Source organism: Triturus cristatus, chromosome 7 (genome assembly GCF_964204655.1).
Source record: "Triturus cristatus chromosome 7, aTriCri1.1, whole genome shotgun sequence".
NCBI classification, from domain to species: Eukaryota; Metazoa; Chordata; class Amphibia; order Caudata; family Salamandridae; genus Triturus; species Triturus cristatus.
The window spans coordinates 1769327794-1769334508 of NC_140590.1; positions in this window are offsets into that span (position 1 = coordinate 1769327794).

Here is a 6715-nt window from a genome sequence, read left to right on the forward strand (position 1 = left end):
TACCATGGCTTTGACTACTATTGGCACTATGTAATTTCCAACACTATTTTCACTTAAATCTTTAAAAATGTATATCTCTGGTTCAACTTATTGGATTTTTGGTGTCATTTAGCTGATTACATTTTTCTCTAGTTCTTTAAATTGGAGTGGGCTTTTTATTGTGTTATGTTGCTCACCTTTTAACAGTTTTGGTTCTTCTAAATGCTTTATGCATTTTCTGTAAGTTAAGCCTCTCTGCTTTGTGCCACCACGGCCAGGAGTAAAAGACAAGCTGTGTAGTCCACACCAACAATGCTTCATTTGGTCGATGTACACTATTTGATTTCCCTGTGTTTATGAAATAAATGCAATATTGAATTATTACCTCTTGTGATACAGTGTTGATAGAACCGTCTGGAAGGAGGTGGCTAAATCTTCTCTGTCGAAGGCTAGCCACCTCCAGCTCTTGTAGTGAAATCGCAGAGGCACTCATTTTCGGATCTGAACCAAGCCAGGGGTGCATAGAGTTAAAGATCAACCCATTCAGATCCTTAGTGACCGCTGCCCATAGTTATCAGGTAGGACCCATAACGAGTCATACAAGGCCAACACTTGGGGTAGAAATAGTTTTCTTCTTTTATTTGTAGTCTTGATTAAAAGATAGGCACACAGCCAACGCGTTTCGTTCCCTTGTGCCTTGGGAACTTCGTCAGGGCTTACTATAGGTATCAGGAATATTCAAAAAGACCCAAATAAGGATAACTTAATCAATGAAAACGAGTTTAGTCATGTCATTTAAAAACACCATTGTGTACAAGTTCTTAATGAGTATAGATTATGCCTACAGTATATCACTACTTGAATATTTGCCGATATCGAGGTAACGAACAGCTATCAAACTGTGTCTATGTTAGAGAAACTTATACAGATACTTTTGGAGACTTCTCCTCTTTGCTCGATGCCATAATATTCAAGTAGCGATATACTGGAGGCATAATCTATACTCATTAAGAACTCGTACACAATGGTGTTTTTGAATGACATGACTAGACTCTTGCATTTTCATTGATTAATTTATCCTTATTTGGGTCTTTTTGAATATTCCTGATACCTATAGTAAGCCCTGACGATAAAGAAGTAAGGAGGGGGTAATTAGTCTATTTCATAGCGTACATGTCACCTAAATTGGCTCAAACGTCATAAGCTCTGAAATGATAAGATGTATGGACACTACTGAAATATTCTAGTAATTTCATGGTTTGGTTTGGGGGTAGAGCAAGGGCTGGGATCTGTGCAGAGAAGCTTTGTCCTCGCTTGTTCAGCCCAGTACAAGCTGAGGCACTGAGACACTGAGACCCAGCACAGGATGAGACCAGCATGTGGCCAATCACACAGAACACAAAAGCACTTCCTTGTCTGCAGCCCTGCAAAGTCAACACTCTTGCAACCAAGCATGACTCGCTGTAGTGTAGCAGTGCACATGTCTGTCAGTGTGCTTCAGCGCCTAATTAGGGGTATGAAGCGCTGCAAAAATGGAATTTCAATGCAATACAATCATCTGGAATGCATCGGTGTAATGCTACATCCGCCAATTAACCTTCAATGATCCTGCCAATGTTTTTCTCCAATTATGGTGCCAATTCCGATCCGGTAAAAAAATTCCCCGTCCGACTCGTATCCGGATTTTTTTCCGTCCGAATCGTCAAAGTAGCGTACAAACTGCCAAGTACGAATCGAACGGAAAAAAGTCCATACGAATCGCATTGGGAAGATTTCCCCACACGTCCTCGGGTCGGGAAAAGTCACCGACACGTCCCCGGGCGAGAAACCCACCGTGCGGAAAAATAAAGTCCGACTGCGCAAGTACGATCCCTCCCGTCCTCCCCATTTCACAACCGTACGCAAAAAACACCGTCCGAACCGAACTCCCATAGCAACCATGGAGACATGTGCCCGCATACGCGCCGAACACCCCACCACCCCCCCCCGCCCGCGTATGTACGCCCCGAACCCCCACCCGTGTATGTACGGACCGAACCCCCACCCGTGTATGTACGCACCCAACCCCCACCCCAGCAGTGTATGTACGCCCCGAACCCCCACCTGAGTATGTACGCACCGAACCACCACCCGTGTATGTACGCACCAAACCCCCACCCGTGCATGTACGCCCCCGAACCCCCACCCGTGTATGTACGCACCGAACCACCACCCGTGTATGTACGCCCCCGAACCCCCCCCCAGCCGTGTATGTACGCACCGAACCACCACCCGTGTATGTACGCACCAAACCCCCACCCCAGCCGTGTAAGTACGCACCGAACCACCACCCCACCAGGGAATGTACGGACCGAACCCCCACCCGTGTATGTACGCACCCAACCCCCACCCCAGCAGTGTATGTACGCCCCGAACCCCCACCTGAGTATGTACGCACCGAACCACCACCCGTGTATGTACGCACCAAACCCCCACCCGTGCATGTACGCCCCCGAACCCCCACCCGTGTATGTACGCACCGAACCACCACCCGTGTATGTACGCCCCCGAACCCCCCCCCAGCCGTGTATGTACGCACCGAACCACCACCCGTGTATGTACGCACCAAACCCCCACCCCAGCCGTGTAAGTACGCACCGAACCACCACCCCACCAGGGAATGTACGGACCGCACCCCCACCAGTGCATGTACGGACCGTACTGACTCCAAAAAAACACGTACTGAACCCGGACAAACCATATTTACACAAGGAGAGTCAAGTAGAGTTTCCCCACACCACCAAACATGCCCAACAACCCCACAAACATCACATACACTCACCTGCAACTGCCAAACTGCCAAACAGAGGCCCAAAACTCAATCACTCCTCATAACACACCCACACAAATTTCAAACACAGCCACACCCACAAATGGACCAATAAAAATGGACCACACACACAAACCATGAGCCTTTGCAACAGACCCACTGCTGCCAGAGCCCACAGACGACCCACACCACCATACTTGAACCTCACACTTGCATACCTTCACACAACCACCTAAACAAACACCCCCTCATCACATTCACACACACACCTCCACTACCACACCCACACACCCACAGCCATCCACACCCACACCCCCACAACCATCCACACCCACACCCCACGCCATGTCCACCACCAAGAATCCAAAGTTCACAAAGGAGGAGCTGGAGATCCTTGTCGACGAAATCCTCAGAGTCGAGCCACAGCTCTTTGGGACATTGGTCAGACAGACCAGCATATCCGAAAAAACCGCCATGTGGCAGAGGATCGTCGATTCTGTGAATGCTGTTGGGACAACCAGAAGGACCAGGCACGAGTGCCAATCCAGGTGGTACGATCTGCGGAGGACGGTCAAGAGGAAGATGACTGACAATCACAACCAGGGGAACATCACTGGAGGAGGGCCGCCCCCCAGACCGGTACAATACCATCCCTGGGAGGAGAAGGTGATGTCCACGCTGGCGGTGGAGGGACTACACGGACTGCCAGGACTCCCAGACCCTGGTGAGTACACAAACAACTCACCTCACATGGGGGGGATGCCATACACAATCAATCATGCATGCCACCCCCCCCAAGCCACCACCGGACACAACAACACTCCACAAACACACACATGCCACTAGCGCCTCCATGCCCCATGCATCAATCAGGGCCATGCCAAGTCACAGGCCACACAAAACACCAACACAACACAGGATGTGGTCGATGCTGGGAGTGGGGGCAGCAAAACTAACATTGAGCAACTCACAAGCACACAACAATGCCCTCAGCCCATATGGCCCAGGGCACAGCCATACAAACTGTGTGTACCCACACAGTACTGTCTTGCCTGCAAATGGTGGCTGCCATGCAGGATGACATGGGTCTGAAGGCACAATTTGCACATAACAGCAGACAATGAAGATGCATCGCTCTGATAGAGTCTCAGCACACACCGCCACAGCAGCAGCCTACACTCAGACACACTGCCCAATGGGTGCCCGGAGAACAGGGACTAACTCACATGAACAAGCCAATGGCCATTCAAAGACCGGCTAACTGTGTGTGCCCAGGAAGCTGGCCTGAGGTGACAGAGAGTGACAACGAGAGGGAGGGAGAGGGGGAATGAGAGGGAAGGAGACAGAGGGGGACACAGGGAGACAGACAGAGGGAGGGAGTAGGGTGACAGAGGGAGACCGACAGAGGGAGGGAGGAGGGTGACAGAGGGAGACCGACAGAGGGAGGGAGGAGGGTGACAGAGGGAGGGAGGAAGGGAGACACAGGGAGACTAAATCACCCTTGGGTGGTGTGGCCATGTCCACTCGTCAGCCGGTGGACTGTGTGCATGCAGACCAGGTCTGGCAGTGCCTCAACCCCCCCTTCCGTAGATGAAGACCGGTCCATGTGTCAATCTGTGCACGAGTCCATCCGTGCTGCAGGCACAGACCTAACCACACACCCAGTATACCCACCCACTGTGTCGGTAAGAACCCTGTCACAAATGCTTCAGTCCCCTACCTGCAACATTAAATTGCCTTGCCAAAACACCATTTGGCCACGTACAGTGCAACACGTAAGGCGCCTCTGCATGGCTCGCTACGCCCGCACACCACACTGCTGACTGTGTACCCAAATAGATGCATCAACTAAGATTGTGTCTCACACATGCGTAAAGCCCTGACAGCTGTGGCCAAGGGACATAGCCATGCACAAGTGCACTGTGAGAGGAATGCAGGACAGATCCAACTACCCAGAGGAAGAGTGCCAAATCAGAAATGCATGCAACATGGATGCCACATGTGACACTGTTAACATTGTCTCTCTCACACACAGGTCAACGTCGACGAACACCCCCCAACACTGGGGGGGAAGTCTCACAGGACCAGGCTCCGCGGGATGAGGACCCCACCGCCAGCGATGACTCTCACCACTCCGTGGATGACGCCGACCAACCTGGCCCCTCTGGTGTCCAACCACCTGCAGCACCTGCGTCAGGTACAACTGTGCCAACCACCACCCCCATTCCAGCCACATCCCAGGAGACGTCCAGGAGCCCTGCCCGCACACGACCACCCAGCCAGTCTGCCCAGGAGGGACATGGTCCTCCGGGCACCCAGGAGGAGGCAGGCGGCAACGCAGATGCCATCCCTCAGGGGTCCCGGAGACCCGATGCACCCACAACGGCAGGCCAGGTGCACGTGGGCAGGGGTGGCGGGAGTGGAGGACGGCGGAGGCGCGAACCTGACCAGGCAGCTCAGGACCCGGTAGTGTCCCAGGTCAGCAACATCCTGGATACATACCGGCGTGACACCAGGGGCATGGACCAGATTGCGTCCACCCTCAATGACATCAAGGGGACCCTCCAGGAGATGAAGACCCTGCAGTCCCAGCAACATGCCTGTCAACTGCAACACCAAGGAAGGATGGAGGATAGACAGGCTGAGCTCGTGGCGGTGCAAACCCAAATGACCGGTGTACTCCGTCGGATTGCCGACAACATGGGCAACCCTCCCTGTGGCACCAGGCGAAGGCCATTACCAGACACAGGGAGGGATCAGGAGGAGGAGGATTCATCCGACGGAGCGTCACAGACATCGTCACGGACTGCTTCCGAGGGTCCCCGCAGGAAGGTGGGTCGTCCACGAAAAAGACTGTGAGAGTCAGCAGAACATCACCATCTCCCAGGTCACCTGGCCTGGCACCTGGCCCTCTGGCCCAATAGCAGCACATGACATTCTCTGCCACATGGACTTGCTGGTCACTGTCTGACCTATGTTGACAAAGACTGTGGCATGGACTCTGACATTTTGCTACGGCAAGGATACCAACTCCCCCAGTGAACTTTGGATTCTACACTCCCGCTGTGCACCTCTTGTCATCCCCACAAACCCGTACCCCACCACAAATAAATTAATCACACTTACAAGATGATGCCGTGATTCTACATTATTACAATACATGTGTGTGTCGTACAGTCAAAGCATGCCTGATCTCAGAATTAACTCCAACCATCCAAACCGTGGGGTAGCAGTCTTGCCCAGGACACACATGGGTCCCAATGTCTCATCTGATACAAACATGGAGTACCATACTCACCTGTGCTGGGCCCAACCAGCTGAGTGGTTCCCGCACAACTGTGGCTACAGACACATTCAGGGGAGCAACAGTCATGCGCAGAGGTCAGGGATCATGTGGAGTGACCTGGCTTGCCGCTCCCAGGTATGTCTAGACATGTGTCCCTACAATGTGCAGCATGCTTGCGTCAGGCGGATGTTGAGAATGGTGGCTAGGCCAAGGTTGGATGCATGGAGATGCCAGAATGCAGTTTAGGATCACAGTGCCACATGGTTGTGTTGGGGTTGTGGGCTGCATCATGAGTGTGGGCGTGGATCGAGAAGGTCATCCTGCAGCTGCCTGTGAAACATTCCCCCCATCCCGTTTGGACGTTGATGTGGCCTGGTTGCCCGACGCAGTAGCAGAGCTGTGCAGATGCACTCCGGATATGGACAAGTACCATGGGAGTCGTAAGGCACATGTCCGTAGACTGCAGGGTAGGATTCGACACGGATGTAGTAGTTGCCCTGGGGGATGGTCTCTCTTGCATTGAGGTGGATGGAACTGTGCATCTTGTGCATAATACAGTTCCCACTCCCTGACAAACCCCTAGCATCTTGTCACTCTACACATAGACACATATGCACCACCTATGAAAACTATGCCAGACC